The sequence below is a fragment of the Macrotis lagotis genome, chromosome 3, assembly GCF_037893015.1.
Source record: "Macrotis lagotis isolate mMagLag1 chromosome 3, bilby.v1.9.chrom.fasta, whole genome shotgun sequence".
Classification (NCBI taxonomy): Eukaryota; Metazoa; Chordata; class Mammalia; order Peramelemorphia; family Peramelidae; genus Macrotis; species Macrotis lagotis.
In genome coordinates, this window is record NC_133660.1 from 177,850,300 (window position 1) to 177,875,291 (window position 24,992).

Sequence of the window (24,992 nt, forward strand, 5' to 3'; positions counted from 1 at the left end):
TCATTATTGCATCTCCAGTATTACGTTTATTCTTCCCCAGTCAGTCAACTATCATTGAGTAAGTACCTTACTATGCTCTAAGCACACTATACTTGGACAACAGAGAAATGCAAAACAAAAACAAAAACCCATTCCTGTCCTCAAGGAGCTCCCAATCTAATGTCAAAAACAATGAATAAACAACTATGAAAAAGATAAATTATTATTCCCATTTTACAGATAAAGAAACTGGGGTTTGGTGACTTTCCCAGACTTCCACAATTAAATAACCGATGAACCTCAGGTTGCATTTGATCTCAAGTCCTTCTAATTCCAGACCCAGAACTCCAGCCACTGCACTACCTTGGAGAAGAGGTCTATGGATCTCTAAAAATGAATCTATAGCTATCTATTCCCTAAAATTAAACTTAACCTAATACAGCATGCATCTCAGTCTGGTGTTCAATAATCAGCCATCATGATAAACAAAGTAGTGGTGAACCCTAACTCCTAGACATTTCTACATCAGGGAAAGAAGGACTGGTCACATTAAGGATAAGGAGAAAAGAGTGTGATTCTAATATCTGGAAGCCATTGTCAGTAATGAACCCTACTAATAATAAAAAAAAAGACTATAAAGTCATGTTGTCAAATCAATGTACATACATAATCTTAGCATTGTTATTAATATTAGTAGTAGTATTAATTAATAATTATAAATATCATTAATATTAGTATTAAATTGATTGTAAAGCATAAAGTGTGTTACTCCCTCTTCAGTCTACTCCATCTCCATACCAAGGGCTTTTCTCCCCTAAGGAGGACTCCATGATTGGTGGCTCTTCATCCAGACCACCATATTACCTGAAATCTCGGCCATAATACTCCTCCCCTCCCCTTCCCTTTCCACCTCCCCTTTATGTCTTTTCTTTCCTCCATTAGAATGTAAGATCCTTGAGAATTGGGACCTTGTTTTCTTATTTTTGCACCCCAATGTTTAGTATAAAATTGTTCTTGGCTAGATAAGTCTTAACAAATAATGACAATTTTTATCCTACTCAGAAGAAATAAATAATCTTGCTGCTGACAGTAGGCTTGCTTTAGTATTGAGAGAATTTTAATGAAACTTGCTAAAGTATATTGATGATTCACAAATCTGCTATTGGGGGGGAAATTCTGTTCAGTATATAATCAGGTCCCACAGCTTAATGTAAATTATTCTTAATAACAATGCTATCCAGAGAAATAAAAGAATGAATGAAAACAGGAAGAGACAAGAGCTGCCTTTCAGACAGCTCAAATGTGCCAAGGCAGTGTGTAAACCACAGAGGGTCAAAAAATAGTTTCAGAATTTCTTCAGAAGATGGGATTACATTCTTGGACCTCTCCCACTGTTAAATCCTTACATCTAGAAGCATGACTGTACTGAACCTATTGCTTCATAAGTATAATACATACTTTGTAATTTCCTCTATTCTTTGATGACTCACTCGTCCCACTCCAAAGACCAATTTTTTTTTATGTTAGAGCACAGATCTTAGACATTTGCCATTTTAAGACCATTCAGAAATCCATCCCACCTAGCAGACGTGAAAAACCCCATATATTAACATCCTAATATGGTACCACCAGTCCCAGAAATGGAGGTGACCCACCATTGCGCTTCAATAGACATCCAAGAGTATATGACCTCGGGCAACAGCATTGGAAGAGTTGTGAGCTGAGTAAAACGTGTAAAGGAAGAAGATGACAAATTTATAGAGATCTTGGCAAGAGGGAGAGAATCTATTTTCAATATAAGTTCAACCCATTGAGTAGTCTATATATTTTGCTACATAAAATTCAGTATTTCAACATTTAAGATTAAAATGCTCTTGTTTTATTTAATTAAGTAAACAGTATTTCCTCTTTAGCCAGGATAAATACAAGCAACTTTTATGAGGTCATTCTTCAGTGGCACCAGTCACTTTCCATAAATTTATTCACAAAGACTTGCAAAATTAGATGCTGGCTCTGGCCCAACTCAAAATACTAAGGAGCTTGTTCTTTCTACAGTATAAAGGAGACGCTACTGTATTTGTAACTCCAGATGGAACCAGATAACAGACCCCCAAGAACAAAAAGGAGATACTTCAGTTATGACATCGATTTTCTTTATGCACTCAATTCTCCTGTCTTATTAAAACAAACCCACAATTCAGAAATCTGCTTCCTCTTTCAGAGTAACAACCAGTTAAGTACTTGTAATATTTCAGTATCAACTAAGCTGTATTTTTCTATTTAAAAATTCCTTTCCTCCACAAAATCTTTGCTTAATATGCACAGTAATTATATTCATTTTTTTCTTCCTAAAAGACCTTCCAGACTAGAAACACAAAACTTTTCTATTTTTAGCTCATCCTGTGCAAAGTTTAAACAAATAAATTTCTTTCCAAAATATTGTACACAGATTTTAGATTCATGGAAAAATCCAGTGGGCAATGAGCTCATAAGCAAAAACACTGTAAAGTTTTAAAGGCAAAAGATATTTGGAATCATGAAACTTTGCTCCACCTAATATCTAAGCATTAAAACTGAACAAAGTCTGTTTTAACTAGTAATAAAAATTACAGGACAACATTTTAAATTTGTTTTAATCATTTCACTTACGTGTAGCATTTATTACTCAGAAAAACAATTTCCTCCTAAAATGTTTTATCTTTAATTTTTTTAACCTTTGAAAAAATTACTTCAAAATACCAACTCTTGGTTTCCTTAGTTTGGTATAGAATAAAAACTGCTCAGTGTTGCTGTTTCTTTAGTGAAAATAGCATTTTCTGTTTTCCATTTTACAAACAAGACATTTGGTTTGTCTGTGATCAGAATAATTATTAAGCATTTCTATAAGCTTTATATTTGTTTGTTTTAACCTAATCCCTTAAAGATCCCTTAGTTTTAAACATAATTGAATCTTCTCATGAATATTGTATGTCATACTCTTTGGAAGCCTTAAATTGTATACTTCATTATTCTTTTTCTAACTGAATCTCAAGTACCTGAAGAGCTTAAGATTGGTTCTTTTCCATTTGATAAGGTACCTTGTCAAATATTGTGAACTCCGCAAAAATTTATAAAACAGAAACTTAGTAGGGGGTGGCTAGGTGGCACAGTAGATAAAGCACTGGCCTTGGAGTCAGGAGTGCCTGAGTTCAAATCCAGCCTCAGACACTTAATAATTACCTAGCTGTGTGGCCTTGAGGAAGCCACTTAACCCTAGCAAAAAAACTAAAACAAAAAAACAAACAAATTAAAAAACCAGAAACTTAGTTCTGTAGACCTGGCACTGTAGCTTATGAAATCCAAACGATCTGGAACATTTAAAATAATCTTCAGATGCACATATTAATCTTTTCTATGTTTATATTAAAGAAATTAAGCCCAAGTATGCTTCTTGTCGTGGACAGGGAACTCTTTAAAAAAAAAAAAAGAAAGAAAAAAGAAAAGAAAAGAAAAGTCCCTGTTCTCAAAATGTATTTTGGGCAGATCACTGAAACTCCCCCTAATTTCCTCAATTGTTCAGTGAGAAATGGATTATAACACTTTTTAACTCTTCAGTCTATTATTTAAGGTTTCCCCTTAAAAAAAAAAAAAAGCAAGTAGAGGAGTTCTTGGAACTGGTTTCACTGTTCGCTCAAAATCAACAAGGAACATCATTTTCCTTGATGTTGTTCCCTCATTTTACCTCTCCTGTCTTTACCACAGATTGTTCCCATGATCATCTTCCCATCTTCAGTTTCTCCCTGTTTACTCTCTTCAACTGCCTTTAAACATATCCAAAACTGTCATCTTTAAAAGAAAAAGCTTCTTTAGATATTCCCCTTCCTTAGAATTCCCAGCCCAGATCTACTCTCCTTTCAACAGACAATCTCCTTTTAAAAATGACTACACATTACCTCTATTTTATCTTTTTTTTCACTTCTCAATCCTTTACAGTTTGGCTTCCAATCTCATCATTCAAATGAAACTATTTGCTTCCAAATACCAGTTGTCTCCTTATTACCAAATCTGTGCATAATCCTCATTCTTCCAATCCTCTCTACAGCATGTGACTCAGCTGACCACCATCTCCCCCATCCCCAAATGCGTTTGTGTATTTTCTTTTCTGGGTTTTCATAACACTCCTCTTTTTCAATTCTCCTTGTGCCTGTTTACCTTAGGGTCTTTTTTGGTTCATCATCTATATGACCATGCCCCTTCCCAATACTGACATTATCTTTGAGTTTTCACTCTCCTTTACTCCATATATCAAATATTACCAAAATTTTTCATTCCTTACATCCATAATAACCTCTCACATTGATCCCTTACTCTTTATTTCCAGTCACCACCATAGTTCAGCCTTATCACCTCTCACTTAATACAAACTAAACTTCCTGCCTGAAGTCTCTTCCTACTTTGAACCCTACTTTAAAAGTGATTTTCCTAAGCTATAAGTCTGACCCTGTCATTCTCCTCCTCCTCAAGAAACCCTAGGGACCTCTATTGCCACATGGATGAAATGTAAACTCCCCTTTTGAGCTTTTTAAAGCCCTTTACAACCTTTCCAAAGTTATTACATATTACCTTTCCTTCCTGCCATAGGGCAGCCTAACTGGCCCTCATGCTGTTTCATACACACAAGACTCCATTTCCCATCTCCATAACTGCATTGGCTGTCATCCATGGTTGGTAAACACTCCTTTCTCATCCTTGCTCCTTAAAAACCTTTGATTTCCTTCAAAATCTTGTTCAGGTCTATAATCTACATGAAGTCTTTGGTGATCCCCCAAATGCTAGGATCCTTCACTCAAAAATTGGATTATATATTTTCTTCAAATGTAGTTTATATTTACTTCATCATAAATGAAGAATTAGAAAGGGCCTTAAAAGCCATCTATTACAACACCTTTACTTCACTTTACAAGTGAGGAAGCTAAAGCCTATGGGACCCAAGGTGCTGATTCCTGTGCAGGACGCTCCACTTACAAAGACAATAAACTATTTGAAGGCCAGAGTTTTTTTTTTAATTCCATTTTTAAATATATATGTGTATATATATATATATATATATATATATATATATATATATATAGCTTAGTACAGGGCTGGCAGATACTTTTTTTCCACTGGAGGAGAAACAACATGTACAAAGAAATGCACATATGTGTTTGTATATATATATATATATAAACATATTCAGAAAAATTCAAAATAATTTCTAGGATAATAGTACTTTAGAGTAATCAGGTCTCTAGGAGAAAGTGGTACTTGAATGAATGAATGAATGAATGAACAAATGTTTATTTATTAAGGGTTAGGAAAACAAATACAAAAACTGAGATCATCCTTACCCTCAAGGAGTTTACATTCTAATGGGTGGGACTAAACATATAGCAAAGTGGTGGTCAGGTGGCCTTCTGATGAGGAAAGTCAGGGATAATAACTATCAATTGACATGGTACCAGCTGGATAATGGACGGGATATAAAATCATGCATGTTCTGGGGATTGGTTAGATGCAGTCAACAAAGTAAGTTTATACTTACTCGAGACTTTTGCTTGAAGGAAGATATAACATTAAATGAATTTATCTCCCCAAGGACTAGAGCTTGGATTCAAGAGGTCTAGTGCAGAGGTCTAGATGATTAGAAGTGGATCAACTGAACTGAACCTTGAAGGATGCTAGTGACGTAAGTAAAGATCATTCCAGTCTAGCGAACTACCAATAATAGCACAATAAAATAAATAAGTTCAACTGCATTATGGAAATTGCATTAAGTCTGATATAAAAGTCTACTTTTTCAATAATTATAGTTTCTCTGTGGTACTCTGTGCCTGTGAATCATGTAGCATCATAGTCTCACAAGAGTCAAAACTGCAGCTAAATCAAAAGGAATGGAAAGACACATGGCAGGTCTATAGCAATTACCAATCATGATTTGTACTTTTAAATAGCATAAAAGATATGACCACAGGCAAGTGTGAACTAAAAAGGAAGTAAATTAGTCATGTAGTCATGGAGCAAAAGATATCCCATGAACAATCTAAGTGATTTAGTTTGTCCTCATAAAATAGATAACTTCTCTTTGGAAAATTATAGAAAATGCTGGATCAAAATCACACAGCTTGCTAAATGGTTTGCTCTGCTCTGTACTAATGGAGAGAGCAGCTACACTTTGTAGATCAAATGTTCATTGAAATAATTACCCAAGGACATCTTTGTTATTACTTAAAACACCTATATGGGTGAGATGAATGGCTGCCATTTCTTCATGTATGTTATTGAGATTGTGTGTGTATGTATATGTCTATGTATATGTGAGTTTACATAGTTATGAGAAACTGAAACCTTCCTGGTTTCATTATCACCTTCCCTTTCACAAATAAACAAAACCCTCTGTGAAGACCTTCTCTGTGGAGGATACCATCATCTCCAGAAGCAGCCCATTCCACTTCTAGACAGTGCTCATTGTGAAGGAAATCTTCCCAATGTATTTGGAACCCTAAATTTGCTTCTTTAAAACTTCCATTACCGGGGCGGCTAGGTGGCGCAGTGAATAGAGCACCGGCCTTGGAGTCAGGAGTACCTGGGTTCAAATCCAGTCTCAGGCACTTAATAATTACCTAGCTGTGTGGCCTTAGGCAAGCCACTTAACCTCATTTGCCTTGCAAAAACATAAAAAACAAACAAACAAACAAAAACTTCCATTGCTCCTCTTTCTGCCCTCTTGAACCAAACCAAACAAATCTAAACCCTCTTCCTTAGGCAGCCCTTTAAATCCTACAAGTCCCCACTTGTCTTCTCTTTTCCATAAGGGTAGCATGAGAGACTTTGTCACATTCTTTCCTAAAATCTAGGTAAACGATGTTGCATTCCCCTGTTCTGCCAGGCTGAGAACTCTGTTATCTAGAAAGGAGATCAGTCAAATCCCCTGTCTCTCACAAAGCTGTACAACCTCTTGTGATCACCACTTACTTGTTTGTACATTTATTCACTATGCCTTCCAAAAAGCAGTAAATTCTATATCATAGACAGGAATCAAAGTCAAACCTGGCTTACAGATTCCATTGCTTCCCCCAGTAATAGTTAACATGTATAGAGTGCTTTAAGGTTTACAAAAATACTTTATGTCATAAGTTTTTCATTTGAGTCTTGTAACAATCCTGTGATCTATGTTTATTCCATTGTACCAGGTGTCTGGTATTAGTATACTACTTCTTTCAACACTTGATAATGAACCAAATACTTTTTCTCATGATATACAGCAGAAGATGTCCTTAAATAGATGACTACATTATCTGCAGTTTATCATACAAGGAAAAAACCATTTGTCATACTGTCAAGGAGCAAAGTATGCAAAATCCTGTGTAGTGTTCTCTAAAATGTAAAAAATGGTAAGAAAGAAAAGGAAAATCAGCACCTGGATCCCCTAGAACATTTGCTGAAAGTCTTCAGCACTTTCTGGAAGAATCACAAATTTGGAAACTTGGAAGTAACCTGAGAGGTTTTATAGATTTTATTTCATTGATGAGGAACCTAAAGTCAAGAGAGGGGACTTAGGGTCCTCACTAGTCAGTGAGGATAGAGAATCTATCCACTAATAAATAAAAGTTAATAATTAGAGTTAACCTTTATGAAGCACTTACTATTAGCCAGGCATTGTGCCCTCACAACAACCAGGGAAGTAGACTCTAGTATGATTCCCTACTTTACAGAGGAGAAAACTGAGGCAAAGAGAGGTTAAATGACTTGCCCAGGGTCCCCTAGTTAGGAATTATTTGAGGTAATCTGAACTCTGGTCTTCCAGTCTGCAGGCAGTGTGCTCTATTCATTGCTTCCAAATGGCTTCCTCAATAACAGAGATAGCACAAGAGCTCAGGTCTTCTGACTTCACAACTCTTTCCATTATGGTGCAGCTTAGAAGGGCTAAGTCAAAATACCCTGCTATTGTAGTAGGTATCAAATAACTTATCAGTTGTCTTTTTGTTTTCCAGCAGGTGACTTGGGACTAACTGCTTACAGAGTCAACTTGGTCATTCATGCTTATAAAAAATTCAAAATATCAGCTAACTCAAAGGTCATCTGTATTTTTCTTTAGTGTGCACCATATGACCTTTCTTTTCCAGTTCTACCTTCCTTGTTGTGTTTTGATTAAGTTGATATTAAAAATAGTTTGCATTTTCTGAGCTTACCCTCATGATCTGTTGGCAGGAAGAGCCATTTGAAGACATAAGACTTGCTAAAAATTAATCCCCAACATGAATAAATTATATCTAGTTTAGTAAAAATAGACTACTAGAATCTTCATCAATAGAAGTGAAAGGTAGTATAATATAGTGGATAGAGCTGACCTCAGCACTATGAAGATCTAGGATCTTCTGACAGAGACTGGATCAATGATCAAGGCAATTCTAAGACTTTATGCAACAAAGGAGGTGTCTATTTGTAACCTCAACAAGTTCTCTATACCAGTGGTGTTACACTAGACACAACTATTTTTGCGAGGGCATATTGACTAAAAAAACCACACACTGTTATTTTCTGTTTTATTTCATTTTTATTTATTTTCTTACCTATTTCCCAATTATATTTCATTCTGATTCAGGAATGCTGTGGGTCACATGCAGTTGCCTAGTGGAGCGTTTGATGCCTCTGCTCCATACTAATGAAATCACAGTTCTAGTCCCTATCTCTGTTAACTAGATTTAGGAGTCTGAAGAACTGGGTTCAATAATGTATACAATAATTAAAACAATGGAAATAAAAAAATCACTGAAAGGAAGTCACTAACTCTAAATAGCTGAAAATCAATAATGGGCCCAGAGAAGAAATAATAAATAAGATATCTAACTTCCTCCTCTCTGGGGGATGAGGGCAGAATATTACAACTTGTTCTTTACTTAACTGATTTTTGTTTGTTTCAAGGTAAGAAGGAGGGAATGCTAATGTTATTTCTGGGAGGGAGAATGAGATTTAGACAGAAATAATTCTGACATAAAAACAAAAGGCATAAAAAAGAATTCTCCCCCCCATCCATCCCTCCCAAAAAGAAGAAAAAATCCTGAAATTTACTAGCTGTATAATGGTGAGCAAATCATTTAAGCTCACTGAATCTCAGTTTCTTCCTTATAAAATGGGGATTAGAAAACTTATTTCGGGGCAGCTAAGTGGTGCAGTGGATAGAGCACTGGCCCTGGAGTCAGGAGCACCTGAGTTCAAATCTGGCCTCAGACACTTAATAATTACCTAGCTGTGTGGCCTTGGGCAAGCCACTTAACCCCATTGCCTTGCAAAAAAACCTAAAAAAAACCCCAAAACTTGTTGCAATCTACCTCACAGAATAATAAAAAAAATACTGTATATAAAAATTGTATATACATATATATATAAGAAATATTGTTAAAGTAACAGATAAGAAACACAAGATAAATTCTATTTTCTATTGAGTATTTACTGGGTAGCTTAAGTGGTAGAGTGGATTGAGTGTTGGTTTTAGAGTCAGGAAGATTCATCTTCCTGAGTTCAAATCTAGTGACCCTGGGCAAGTCACTTAAACTCATCTGTAAAATGAATAGGAAAAGAAAATGACAAAGCACTGCAATATTTTTGCTAAATGGGGTCAGAAGAGTCAACACAACAGGAAAATAACTGAACAATAAATTCAGGACTTATCAGTTTTTCCAGAGGTGAGTTCATTGAATACTAGGCTCAAGGAATATAGAAACTATTACTTAAATTATAACTATAAAAAAGATTGAAATTATTATCTATCCTAGAGAAGTGTACAAATAATGATCTGATATTCTATACAACAACTGATGCCAGAACTAAGGTCTCAGAAGAAATATATTTCTGTAGAATAAAAGATTATGATTGGACATAAAACTTTCTGATATCACAACTGCTAGGCAATGGAATGAGTTTAAAAAAAAGAAAAGCTGAGGAATGTTCTTTATTGAAGGTCATTGCAAATAAAGCCTCATCTGGGAAGAAATGTGTCATCTGGCATGAATGGGAAGGAAAAATGGTCCTCTTAAGCTTTGGATTCTATTCAACACAAGAAATTAAATGCCTAGGTGGCTTCCAGGCTTAGTGAAAAGGGATTGATCAAAAGACCTATGAGAGATGCCAAGAATACCTATTCTTATTTAGTAGTGCTATAACCACTTGGAAGTTACATATTATTTTATGACATTATTTTTCAAAGCATCTTCACAAGAGAGATAAAGTACTCTCCTATTAACCAATTTACCAGTAAGATGATGCTTCTATATCCCTAATGCTTTAGACATGGTCACAAAATAGCAAATAGCAAACCAGGATCTAAACATAATAGACTACACACACTCTTCTGGGCTACTTACTAGCACTAAAGCTGGCTGTTTTGCTAAAACTTCCCTTTTTTGTTCTTGAACTTGCTCTTTCCCACCACCACCCCTCTCTGAAGGTGACCTTTTTATTTACTACTGGAACAAATTCATTTTCTGGAGTTATAGTCATTGCTTCTCCTGGGGCAATATCCACAGAGAAGCAGAGCCACATGCCACATGAATATTAGAGTAGATACAGAGAAGATACAGTCAGATATATGAATAAAGAGATCAAGACTATAAAGATTGAGAAACCTGGGTCCAGTCAAGGATCGAGGATTTTTTAATTATGGCATTTGGCAGTATATAAAAAAAAAGGAGAAATGGCATATCGTTAAGACCAGCAATTGTAAATATTGGCTCTAATATGAGGGAAAATCAAAGCATACTAGGTTATCATTGGGATGTACTTCATGAATATCAGTTTGACCCAGGATAGAGGCTTAAAGTGACTTTCATCCACAGTGGTACCAAAGGTGTGAGTTTTATAAAGGCTCCTCTGACTTCCTCCTATTTAATTCTAAGTAAGTGGAATATTTGATAGGAGATGTCATTAATATTGATTAAAAACTAGTAAGTTTTAAAGAAAAAACAACCAAGGCTGAACCTGGTACTGTTGAACAAGCATTCATAGTCAGAAGAAAAAAAACTGGGTTTAAACCTACACCTTGGACACCACTCATATTTAGGCAAATCACTCTGGGCTGTGTTTTTTTCCTTTGTAAAATGAAGGAGTTTAACTTAATGGCTTTCTGAAGTCTCTTACATTCCCAGATCTAGTCTCATAGGAATTGGGTCTAGTTAAAACACCAATGAAAATTGACCTTGATGAAACCTGCCCAAGTTCTACTAGCTAGGTCATGCAAGAGAGCATCTTCTAAGACACTTCCTCTCTACTTAAAAGAGGCAGCAGAGAAAGGAAATAGTGTCTGGCATTCTATATAATGAAATGTCAATTGATAGTCTAGACCTCTTATCTTTTTTTTGCCCAATCTAAACACGTTTATATTATTCAATCCATCTATCTCCAAGTATAACTATTAAGGACATACCTTATAAGACTAATCTGTAAGGAAAACATATATGATCTTACAACAATTTCAGATGGCAAAGCCACTAAGCTGGAGAGATAGTTGGGAAACAGGTGCTACCAATTGCCTCTTCAAGACGACCTATGTTGGGACTGCCTTAAGTCAACAGATAAAAGCCAAGAGAAACAAGACTTGTTTGCTCAGTCGTGTTCTTATTTCTTCTGAACCATACTATTTTAATATAATCTTCCTGGTCCCATCTCCCAGCTGGCTGCCATGTATTCAAGTGTCTTCAAACATAAGTCATATCTATATCTTTCATTTTTATTCTTTCCTAGTGGTATATGAATGAGCTGAGAGCATCCAGAACCCCCAGGAAAACCAAAAGGTTCACCAGAGATGCTTTCACCAGCAACCAGAATCAGTATGAGTCTACTGCAGTAGTAGTGGCAACAGCAAAGGAAGTACCTATGAACTTCTGGTAAGCCAGAACCATAAGGACATTGGCAGACCCCATTTGATGAAAAGAAGGGCTAGCAATGGATTCTAGAAATATACCAATTATCAGAGCCTGGCAGAGAGATAAGACTATTGGGAAACAGGAGAATTTCAGGAAGGGAGAAAAGATCTTCCAGGGTCAGGAATTAAGAGATACCTTTGGACACATGTATTTCCTGCTTTATTCCCACTATACTTTAAATCTAAGCCCACTCTCCCCAGGGGCCTTTGCAATGAAAGACCATGCCCCTGAATAGGGGGTGAGGGGAGAAGGAGAAGAGGAGGAAGAAAAATGTTTTGTAATTACTATTCTGGTTAAATATCCTTTGGTAAAAACTAATTGATATCTCTACTATTTGATTGAAACTGGATAGATTCATGAAAACCCAGCTATTAGAATCCTCAGGCAAAAAAAAAAATAGTATTGCTCCCTCTGAAAACCCAAGCTGCTGCTCCCCAAGGAGATGCTACAGCTATTACCTTGACTCATCCATCACACATGGGCACCTATGTGTCTTTTCCTACTAGGAATATTAATAGCACTCTAAGGTTTGCAAAGTGCTTTACCTAGGTCACCTTACTTGCTCTTCACAACAGTCCTGGGAGATCAGTTGTCCTTATTGTTCCCATGGTCTAGATGGGACTAGAGCCTGACTCAATTATCTCTCAGGCTGAGAAAGATAAATGATTTGCCCCTGGACACACACCTGGTTAAGGGCCTGAATCAGGATTCAAATTCAGGTACAGCTCTCTGGCCAATAACTACCTCAATTATGTAACACTTTATGATTTTCAAAGCTCTTTACAAACATCATTAAATTTAATTCTCACAATAACCCAGCACTTTTTCCACTACATCACACCTACCTAATCTCCTTAACAAAATGTATCTTTGTATCTATCCCAGCACCTACCAATCAATCAATCAATCCATATTTATTAAGCACCTACTACATTCCAAGGACTATGCTAAGGACTGGGAAATACAAAAAAGAGGCCAAAGGCAAGTTCCTTCTATACCATAAGCAGTTCATACATGTTCATAGCTGCTTCTGTTTGGTGTTCTTTAATATCAACTACAAAACTGGAAAAAGGGCTCAGAGATCTCTCTTTTTTTTTTAAGAGCTAGGAAACAAGGGGCGGCCAGGTGGCGCAGTGGATAGCGCACTGGCTCTGGAGTCAGGAGGACCTGAGTTCAAATTCGTCCTCAGACACTTAATAATTATCTAGCTGTGTGACCTTGGGCAAGCCACTTGACCCCATTTGCCATGCAAAAACCTTAAAAAAAAAGAGAGAGAGAGGAGAGGAGTGGAGAGTGGTCGAGGCGGGCGGAGCGTCGCGTTGAGCTGCTCCCCGAGTCCGGCCTCCCGAGAGCGGAGACCCCCCTTCACACCCCCGCCGTGGCCGAGAGCGACTGGGCCACGGTGACGGTGCTGCGCAGGGCGGCCCAGGCCAAGGTCAAGGCCAAGTCCAAGCAGGCCATCCCAGCAGCTCAGAGCAGCTTGGAGGAGAGGAGAAGGTGCGGAGACTTCCGAGAAATGGGCTGCTGGCCAGAACGAACAACACTCCATCACAAAGAACACAGCCAAACTGGCCCGAGAGACTGAGGAACTTCACCATGATAGGGTCACTCTAGAAGTGGGCAAAGTGATCCAACAGGGCCAACAGAGCAAGGGAATGACACAGAAGGATCTGGCCACAAAAATCATTGAAAAGCCCCAAGTTATCGCAGACTATGAGTGTGGACGGGCCATTCCTAATAACCAGGTCTTGGGAAAGATCGAAAGAGTCCTTGGTCTCAAGCTTCGTGGGAAGGACATTGGAAAGCCACTTGAGACAGGACCAAAGGGGAAATGAACACAAAGCCTCGAAATCAGTTCGTTCAGGCGGATCTCGTTCACCACCCGAACCAATGTCTCTCTTCACATTTGCCAAGCGGAACACAGGGTTATCAGACTTGTTTGGGGGAGGAAACTTCCAAATCTATACCTGCTGTAAAAAAAACCAAACAAACAAAAAACAAAACCTTGCAAATTAAATGATTCTCCTGACTTTTTTTCCCCTTCCTTTTGTGAAGATTGAGGAGCCAGAACTAATAATCCTCTTAATTTTATCAGAAAATGTTTATCTATCTAGAAGCAATTATAACTTTTTGAGGCACTGGGGCATATGTTGAAATGGGATCAATTTAAATTAATGTGTAAGAGTTAGTGTGGAGGGGGTTATATCTGTTTGGCATCTTAGGGATTTTGCTCCCTGCTTTGCAAAGGGTGCAAATGTGTCACCAACTTAAGTGACCTCTGTTCACCCTAAGCCTGCATTTTCAAGAGAAAATAATAAAAGTTTGTTACCCTTAAAAAAAGAGAGAGAGGAAACAACCTGAAGTGCCTGGGTTGGTTTCCCCATTTGCTATGATCTCTTTGATTAAATGTTTCCCTGGAAAAATCCCAGCACTGGGATAAATCTGTACCACAAAATCAGAGACAGGTGAGTCCTGTCCCTCCTCTCTCAGACACACCTGTGTCAGAGGCTTTAGCATCCTTGAAAACTTGGTCTCTTTCCCTCCAAGTCCTCCTAACATATGATAACACTGGGCCAAAAGAAATCAACCAGGCATCTGACCTAATTGTTGTTGTTTTTCCTCTTGTGGACTTCCATTTGATTATATTCTTGTCTCAAAATGAGTTTCCTGTATATTACTGGACAATTACCAGTGACATGGCTATTATGTGGAATAATTTAAAGAGATCACAGAACTTCATTGTGAAATTATTCAATTAGCAAAGGACTTTTATTATGTTATATTCAATTTCTAATTTTGTTCCCTTTCAATAATGCTAGAATGAAAAACTACATTTGCCATGTTCTATGATGGCTAACTATATTAACATATGTATCTCCTAGTGATGAATAATCTGTCTAAAACTTTGAGCCCTTTAATTGTAGCTAAACAAAAGGCATTTAAAACAAGTTTTTGCAAAAACCTCATAAGAGGCATTCCAAAGTTAAAAACTGACCCATAAAAGTATTATTTATGATCGCTGCCAGATCAAAATAATATTATCCCCTTTAGATTCTCTGGTCAATCATTCTTGCCTGAATCCATTTCATTAGTCAGAAACATGTGTTTTCATAATATACAACACTGCCATATATAATCTTAGATTATCTCCAAATATGACTAACTGCTCAATTCAGCCCACATTTATAAAATGCCACTAGCTAAAAGGGTCTGTGGGTAGTAAAAACAAAATTGGAACTTAACTTCAGATGTTACAGATGACCAAATACAAGAGAATTTGAGAAAGAAAAGGGGTGTCAATGACTAGAAAAATTGAGGAAAAACTTCATGGAGGAGGAGGTTAGTTTAGAGGAAGTTAAGGTTGCTAAGAGGCAGAAATGAGAAGGAAGTATGTACTCCAGCCTACAAAGACACAGGGATAAAGTTCAGGAAATGTCAAGTCGCAGAGTTGGGCAAGAACACAAAATGTAATACATTTAAAAAAAAAGTCTGGAAAGAGCTGTGGAATCCAGGTTATAAAAAGCTTTCATTGCAAAGTTGAGGAATTCCTATTTTATTCCAGAGGTTTATCCCAACAGGAAGCCACTGCAGACTTCTGAGCATGGTAGAGACATAGTCACACTTCTGTTTTAAGAAATTATTTTAGAAGCTATTGGATATATTAGAGAGACTAAGAGACTTAGCAACTATCATAGTTCAATAATAGCTTCTTAGATACAACACTCAATTTTAATGTGAAAAAAGTTACTCCTTCAGGATACAACCTCAGACAAAAAGTATTGAAGCCTTTTATTGATTTGGTACAAATTATGTAACTCCTATCCAGCCCCTTCTACTCGAATATCTGAGTTGAATTAGTATTAACTATGGAGAAGTACCAGTTCAGAGACAGCAATTCAGATTTTACTGAATCAGAAATGAGGAGAGCTAGACCTCAATTTGGTCAATGACTCAGTAGATGACCCTGGGCAAACCATTTGATCTTGATGTCCTCTTCAGATAACTTCATCTCTAAAATAAGGATAATAAAAATGCAGTCCCTCCTCTTAAATAAGCAAAAGACTACCCAGCGTACATCACATGCTGAAATGATCGAGGTAAAAGTGTTTTGAAAAGGCTACAAAAACCTTTATCTTGATAAAACCTTAAAAGTTTATCATTAGCCAATCCCCTAAGATACAGTCAAAGATGAAGAAGGAAGTGGTTGTGTCACCCACCCCTTTCAAAAACTTTGAAGGCTGAGAAGGCTGTGTCAAAAAGTGTATACATAGCCATGAGAAAAGGGGGGGGGGGATCGAATTTGTGAAGATCCCCTACACAAGACACTTTACTTCAAGGTACCCTGGGAGAAACAAGATTGATTAGTGTATTTTCTTCAAGTTTTCCTTGTCCAATGAATGTGCTATGAAAAAGACCATGGACAACAGCTCCAAAGTATTCTTGTGGGGGCCAAATTTTAGATCAAGCAGGTTATAAAGAAATTTCATGAACTCCATGTAGTCAAAATCAATACCCTCATCTAACCTGCTAGAGAGAAGGTCCACAACCAATTTATACCAGACTATGATGCTCTGGAACATGTTGCCAACAAAAGGTGAATTCTTTAAGCTACATCTAACTAGACTGCTCCACATAAAATAAAGTTTCCCAATATACTGCTTTAAAAAATCATCAATATTAACTGGCTTCTTTCTTCTCCCCAGTTCCTCACTCCCAGACTCTACTACCACCCAAATGATTTTTAAAATTCTTCTAGAAATATAGCAATTCAAAAGCTTCATTTTAACCAGACCCCTATTTGTTAACCTTGAAGATGCAAAACAAGACTAGAAAAATACTACTCGGCTTTCAGAAACATATACTGGTTCTATCCTGCATTGCCAATCACCCTGGTCCCCTCCCAGTCATTCTCATGTCTTCTTACAATAGAGTATATAAGAATCTATGTGCAATAAATATCTTATTCATTTATTCAGTAATCATTTATTGGGGAATCTATCAAGAATCAAGATCAAATTCATAGTTTTTAAATCTTTATATTTGAATAACTTAGATTGTTAGGCAGGATTAAAAACAAGAATAGTTATTTTTTTCTAATGGAAGAAATATTCGACAAAGATAGGATAGAAGAATGTGATGTAGAAGAAAAGAAAGAAATACTGAAAATCTGAAGCTGTTTTATTCACCATTCATGTCAATGACATGTATAAAGGCAAGGGTGAACTAGAGTCAAAATTTTCATTGTGAGCATTTACATTTCAGACATCAGCAAAGACTAAAAATTGGAGTTTGGCTTATTGCTTTGTTGATAGACTAACCTTTAAAAAGTGGTGGAGAAAATGTTAATGTGGCAGATTAAACTTAAAAGAGTGTCATGGATACAATTTTCCCCCAGAGAGCTGGTTGTTAAACATTTACTAGCACATTCTTAGATGGAAATATAAATGACATTTGCAGATGACAAAAAAAGTAGAAAGGAAAGATGATATACTGAATAACAATAGAATCAAATGATTAATTAATGTGATATTTAAAAAGTTTGAGAGACAAAATTTCTGGTAATTAATCATTTTATTATTTATGCTAGCATATTGTTAATAAGAGGATGGTCATTTGGCCATCTCTCTTAGATCAAAAACAAAAACATTAAATCCACTCAAAGCTTATATGCACTTGGAAGAGTGAGTGTTCCTGAGGATGGAAATTAACTCTGACTGGTTAACAATTAATAGAGTAAATATTATAATTAGAGTTGAGCATATTCTAATGAGGGACTAGGGTAACATGACTTTAATCATGTCATTTATTTCCAACCCAACCCAACCTTGAGCAATCTAATCTAAACTGAACCAGATGGAAGAGAAAGTTAAAGTAATGTCTTTCAGATACTAGTTTGTTCTAGTAAAAATAAGATTTCAGAGAAGGATAAATCATCCTGCTTCTCCCCAGTATTAACAATTAGTTATTAAAAGAAATTTCTCTCAATCAGGTAAGAATGATGGACCAAATTGAACAAGATAGAAATTTAAGAGGCATAAATATATAGTTCTATACTTGGTTCAAAGAACTGACCATACAAAAATAGGAAAGGGACTGCAGGGCTAGATGAGAATTTACACGCAAAAGAACAGAGAGACAGAATGACAGTCAGAGATAAAGGCAGACAGACACAGAGAGAGCTGAGAGTTGTAGAGATCTTCAAGTTTTCATGGAAATAAAGAAAATGACAAGAGTAAACACAAATGTTAATGACATCTTAAACTGCACTGATGGAGGTCTCATGTCTAAGACAAAGGAAAAGCTATGATAGGACTCAGCCCTATTCAAACCACTTCTGGAGAATTGTGTTAATTCTGGGTGCCTCATTTTAGGAAGGAAAATGACTAACTAAGAGTGTATTCAGCAGAGACTGGCTAATGTGAACTAGAGACCATACCAAAAAAAGGATCAAATGAAGGAAATGGGTATGTTTAACCTCAAAAAAGAAGTCTTGGAGGGATATGATAGATGTGTTCCTGTATTTGAAGTGCAGTCCAATGGAAAAGGGAGTAAACTCAGATTTCCTGGCTCCAGAGGACAAATGAGAAATAATAGGTGGAAGTGGCAAAAATGCAAATTTCAACTCCATATAAAGGGAAAAAACAAAATTGAAGCAGTTACAAAAGTAGAACAGACTTCTCAGAAAAGTATTGGGTTCTCCATCATGAAAGTCATTAAGCAAAAATTCTTGTGGAGAGGATTTCTATTTATGTTATGGTTGGATTAGGCAGCCTCTAACCCCTTAAAACTTCTTAGATTCTGCAAAGATTACCACTGAAATGAAAGGGTAAGACTTTTTTTCCCCTCATATTTTCTAAGAGAGGTCACAGACTTGCCCACAATGATAATGTCTTTCTTTGTTGAAGAAATGCCTTTGTCCTAAATTTTAATACATTTTTAAAGCCACTTACAGTTTCTGAGCCAGCTAAGAAAATTTTCGAATGCACCAATAGTTATAGACACTGGCTATAATAGTCACAGGTTCTCTCTTTGTTCTTTCAATACAAATCCCAATGAAAGCCAAACCAAAAAGAGAAATCTCCTTCAGTCAACTTTGATTTCTTCTAGGCTCTGGATATTTATTTATTTATGCTTATTTTTTGGCATATATTTATTAAACAAATATTTATTGAATGTCTTCATTCATTGCTTACTTTGTATCTAAGTGGAAATATAAAGGATAAACAATATTAGATGGTCCAGTGGATAGAGTGCCAGGTCAGGAAGACCTGAGTTCAAATCTGACCTCAGACACTTAGTAGCTGTGTGATACTGGGCAGGTCACTTCACCCTATTTGCTTCAGTTTCCTCATCTATAAAATGAGCTGGAGAACTATAAACTACTCCAGTATTTTTGCAAAGAAAATCTCCAATAGGGTCCTAAAGAGTCATATATAACCAAAATGATTCGACAACAAGGGGATGAATAAGAAAAGATGCCTGCTTTCAAATAACTTACCTTCTCCTTGAGAGGAAACATATATATCACTGCTTATTTTTAAGACTAACATCGGGGCGGCCAGGTGGCGCAGTGGATAAAGCAGCAGCCTTGGAGTCAGAAGTACCTGGGTTCAAATCTGGTCTCAGACATTTAATAATTACCTAGCTGTGTGGCCTTGGGCAAGCCACTTAACCCCATTTGCCTTGCAAAAAAACCTAAAAAAAAAAAGACTGATGTCATTAATAACTAAGAATACATGTTAGAAAGTGTAATGAAATGACCTTTTCCTGCTCTCTACTATATCATTTGATTGCTTCTACTATATTGACAAGACATAGACATAAGTTTCTCCTTTATCTATAGCTTATGTCATCTTTTTAAAATTTTAAGGAGCTAGAGAATCTTGAGCAGTTTAAGAATCATTTCACTAGAAATTAAAACTATCTATAGTCATAGGAAAAAAGCTCTAAATCATTATTGATTAGAGAAATGAAAATTAAAACAACTATGAGGTGCCACCTTACACTTGGCAAATTGGCTAAGATAACAAAAGGAGAAATGATCAGTGTTGGAGAAGCTGTGGAAAGACTGGGACATTAATGCACTATTGGTGGAATTGTGAACCATTCTGGAGAACAATCTGGAACTTTGCCCCAAGAACAATAAAACTGATCATACCCTTTGACCCAACTATACCAATACTAGACTTATATCCTAAAGAAATAATAAAAAAAATGGTAAAAGTCCCACATGTTCAAAAATATGTACAGCAGGTCTTTTTGTAGTGGCAATTGGAAACTGAGGGGATGTTCTTCAATTGGGAATGAATGAACAAGTTATAGTATACAAATATTATGGGATACTATTGCTCTATAAGAAACTATGAATCTCTAGAGCAGCATGAAAAAAATTACACAAACTGATGATGAGGATTGGGAGCAGAACCAAGAGAACATGGTACACATTAATAACATTGTGAGTTGATCGATGGATATGGCTCCTCTGAGCAGTTCAAGATCCCTCAGAAATCAAGGATAACCATGGGAGTCTTCTACATTCAGAGGGGAAAAAACCCCAGAAAAACAAAACAAAATTCCACAGAATCTGAATGGATATTATGTTCACTTTTTAAAAACTTATCATGTTTTTTCTTCCTATCTCCTGGTTTTCTTTCTTTTCCCTTAGTCCTTATTCCTCTTACACAAAATGACTAATATGGAAATACGTTAAACATAAATGTACACTTACTTTTACCTGGCTATTTTCTGCCAAGGGGAGGGGGCAGGGAAGGAAGAGGGTGGAAAAATGTGTAACTTATAAATTTTCAAATGGATGAATCTTGATAAATTTTTAAAAAATCATTTTTACCTATTCATGAACTATATCTCCCTGCAAGGCCCATCTGAATAGAATTTCATATTGGAAGAAGGCAGTTTAACAGGGAGGGGAAAAGTCCCAGTGTTCATTTCCAAACTATCTATGAAGCCAATCAGCACCAGTTAGCCCAACTTTCTACTACTCATGAGATAAATAAGTGAAATTATTTTTATAGAGAATCAGCCTAAACCTAGCCTGGGAGGGGATTTTTAGGAACTTGCATTCTAAAAATGCCTCTGGGACAATTTCTAAACTGGATTTTATCCAAGACAACAGGCTAGGATCTGAAGAAATACGATTAGATCTTCTGTGTACTGACAAGTGCTTCAGTTTGATTAAAGAAGAGTTCCCAGATACTGACTCCAAAATGCAATGATAAATTGCAGGTTTGATTATTCATCTAAGGGTCACTCTGACTTTTAGCTAAATCAATTCTGGTATCTTGAATCCTTTTTTTAAAAAATCTGTCTCCCTTATTCCTCTCTCCTTTTCCCAAAGACCTTACAATACCTTTCAGGTATTATTTAAATATTCTCAGTAGCTTCATAAAGTCAATAGAAATTATTTGTTTCCTTTTATCAAAACAAAACAACCTCCCACACCTCCCCCCAAAAAAACCCACCCTACTGAGGCCCTTGAAGAAGGGATTCATGATTCCCTCCAAAGTTGATGATTAGCAGGGCGGCTAGGTGGCGTAGTGGATAAAGCACTGTCCCTGGAGTCAGGAGTACCTGAGTTCAAATCCCGTCTCAGACACTTAATAATTACCTAACTGTGTGGCCTTGGGCAAGCCACTTAACCCCGTTTGCCTTGCAAAAAAAAAAAAAAAAGTTGATGACTAATGACAAAGTTAGCACTAGAACTTAAATGTCCTGCCTCCTAATGCTAGGTCTAATGGATAGGACACTAGGCTGGATCTGTGATTTCATTATCATCTAAGGGAGGAAGCTCCCCCTACTGATGGAGGTTGGTACTTCATGTCCTAACTTAAAGTCTTAGAGAATGGAGTTCACACTTGAGTTCCATTTAAGACCCAGCACCAATGAGACAAAATTAGATGAAAAAGTCATGGGGGAAATGATTAACAAAATAAACAATTAAACAATAAAACAATATTCGTTTGTAGTTTTCTAAGTCAATAAGATGTCTCATTGGGAATCTGTATCTATTTGAATTTGACTCACTGGTCTAAAGAACTAAGGTGGAAAGTGACTTAACAAAGGTCATCGAGTGGCAAGATCTGAACCCAGGTGTTCCTGGCTCCTTCATCAGCTCTCTAGACACTACAACACACTCTTTCCTTGATAATCACGATATCTCATTTTTATAGTATTTTTAAGATTTGTAGGTCCCTTAGGCAGAATATCCCAAAATGACTTAAAACGGCATTGAGAGTTTTGGAACACCCTATATAATCCCCATTTTACAGCCAAGGATACTGAAACTGTAGTCTGCCCCAAATCAAAGAGAAAGCTAGTCTTATACTTAGATCTCTTAATTACAAATTCCACACTCCTTCACTGCCAGCTATCATCTACATCATGAGCTGTTTGAGTTCACACAAAATACATCCATCTTTACTTAAAGATATTATTGTGAACTTCAGCAAATGTGAAACGTCACTATTTTTAGACTCACTATTTTTTTCTATTGAGCTGGCAGTTTATACTTTATTAGTTTGTTTGATGGATAACACCTGAAATAACCAAAATAGTGATCTTCAACCCATTTTATTCCTTACTGCAGATTTAAAAAAAAAACAACAGGTTTCCTATTAATAGATGCATATTCATATAAAAGCAGATAAACATTTATTTCCAAGACTTTCAAGATCATCAATATTCTCTTAGCTCAAGGAAATTATTTCCAAGTTCCAGCTTAGCACAGTATGAGGTAACAGAGAATTTTGCTCAGAGCACATCTTGGAAAGAACAATGGTTTTGGTTTTGCTGGGATCATTGATTTAAAACTACAAGGACCCTGCAAGATAATCCAGTTCCAGGGCCTGAGTTCAAATCTTATCGCTACTTATTTACTCCAGAGGTGTCAAACATATGTGTGCCCCCAACACTCCCAATTAAAATATGACTTGGGAATATTTAACAAAATAAATTAAAATATAAAACATAGATAATATTAATATATATATAGCTTTGTAGTTTAGTAGCCTCCACTTCTATTTGAGTTTGACACTACTGATTTTCTCTATATGACCACTGGTAAATCAACTAACCTCTCTGGACTTTGATTTTTTTCATCTGTAAAAGACAGTTGGAATAATGACCCCTAATGCTTCCTCCAGTTCTAATATCTTTTTCACTAATACCCAAACAGGTCCTATGGTACTTGAGATTCTTTTCTGGAAGCAAGGGGCTTGGGAAGAATTGAGGGGGAAGAGGAAATTTCCTTTTGAAAATTATATTTAGGGACCCAGAGTTTAAACTTGGTCATCAAATCTAATCTAATAATGAAAATTGTATTGTCCTACTATGAGGTGCTGACATTGGCACCAGATGTTTTTTTTTAAGTGACATGAGGCCTTTTAAGGGTTAAATCTGTTGATCTAAGAAAAGGCAACTAGGGTATAAATGCTTACTAGGGGTCAAATAGATAAATCCTGGGACTCTTATATGCACTTGTTCAGTGCAAAATAAAACAGATGCCCAGCAAACAAAGCTTTCAACTTGTTACTGGGACCTAATATCCCCTTTTATCAGTTATAAAGGCTTTTAAGGCTGTTTAAACAAAAGAGAATGAGATAGGGCAGAGGGGTCTATACTTAATGGTAGGAGAAAAATATTTGCAGTAAAAAATTTCTTGTTCATACCTATAAGTCCTGCCCTAAAGACTAAGAGACCATAGAAGATGAGCAGACATCTTAATTTGCTCAAGGCAACCACCAGGTGGAACTTTAACTCTATTTCCTAAGGAACGGTTTTACATTTATGGGGGAAAAAGTTAGATTACTTCTCCCTCATCTGGTGGCAATTGGTATATAAGATACACTAGACAGGCAGATAGATAGAAGGTAAATAGTAAGCAGATCAATTGATCAATTGATAGATATGAATGAATAAATGAATGATAAATATATATCAGAATAATCTTATTCATTCTAACACAAGTGTGAGTTTTCAACAACCTGTATTCAAACAGATTTTAGATATCTGTTTTATCATTTTAAAAGTAGAACAAAATCATAGTTCACCATCATTTTTGACTTTGTCACCATCCTTGCTGATCCACCCTTTCCTTTGACAAATCTTATCTCCCTACAATTCCCTTTAATCTTGCCTTTTCAGCTATATTCTGCAGCCTTCACCTAGACCCAGGCCACCTTTTTTTGCCATGACCTTCTCTTCAGCCTTCTTTGCTTCCATGACCACATCATTTTTCTCTTCCATTTTCCCTTCCTTCCAAATCAATCTTTATGTCTTCTGCTAATGCTCTTGTCCCGTGATGCTGTGACAAAATAGTAGATACACCCCTGCAAAGAAGCTTACTGGTTTCTTTGCTTCTCCTATTTAAGAGTTTATGGGGGGGGCTAGGTGGCACAGTGGATAGAGCGCCAGCCCTGGGGTCAGTGGTACCTGAATTCAAATTTGGCCTCAGACACTTAATAATCATTTATCTGTGTGGCCTTGGGCAAGCCACTTAACCCCATTGCCTTGCAAAAAAAAAAAAAAGAGTTTATGGGAGTAGAGATGAGAGAAAGAAGGAACCTCTATAAAGCTATGACTACCTTAATTCTTTATTTGTTCTGTAAAGTCCAACAACTGTTTATTTGTATATGTATAATGTTACTGTTTTATCTATGATATGTTGTATCCCACAGTTAAATGTAAACTACTTAAAGGCAAGAATTATCTTGCTTTTGTATTTGGATCCCCAGTCCTACACAGAATGGAAAATATTGTATACTTGCTGCTCTACTGATTTGAGCATAAAAAGCTAGGGTGAAGAATCTCCAAATACAAAACAAAATAGAGGCAGGCAAATAATGGACACATGATACAGTTATCAAATTCAGCCCAGAACAACTTAAGAATCAAATTTTAGGATTTGTTCTGTGTCCTGATTTTCCACTTAAGTTCTTCCCATTCTAGATCTTTTCTCATGCAGCTCTCATGAGAAGTCTGATCTCTTCCAAGGTTTCACCTGTTTTGTTTTGTTTTTTTAGGTACTGATGAAACAACATCATTTTCCTTTTATATTCT

General features: G+C 36.4%; 1 protein-coding gene and 1 pseudogene across 1 annotated transcript in view; one reads left to right on the forward strand and one right to left on the reverse strand.

Moving 5' to 3' along the window:
• Positions 1-24,992, reverse strand: part of TBC1D1 (TBC1 domain family member 1) — a 252,928-nt gene that overhangs the window by 202,697 nt on the left and 25,239 nt on the right. The gene's annotated exons all lie outside the window — the stretch shown is intronic.
• LOC141517153 (endothelial differentiation-related factor 1 homolog) lies at positions 1,599-13,798 on the forward strand (annotated as a pseudogene).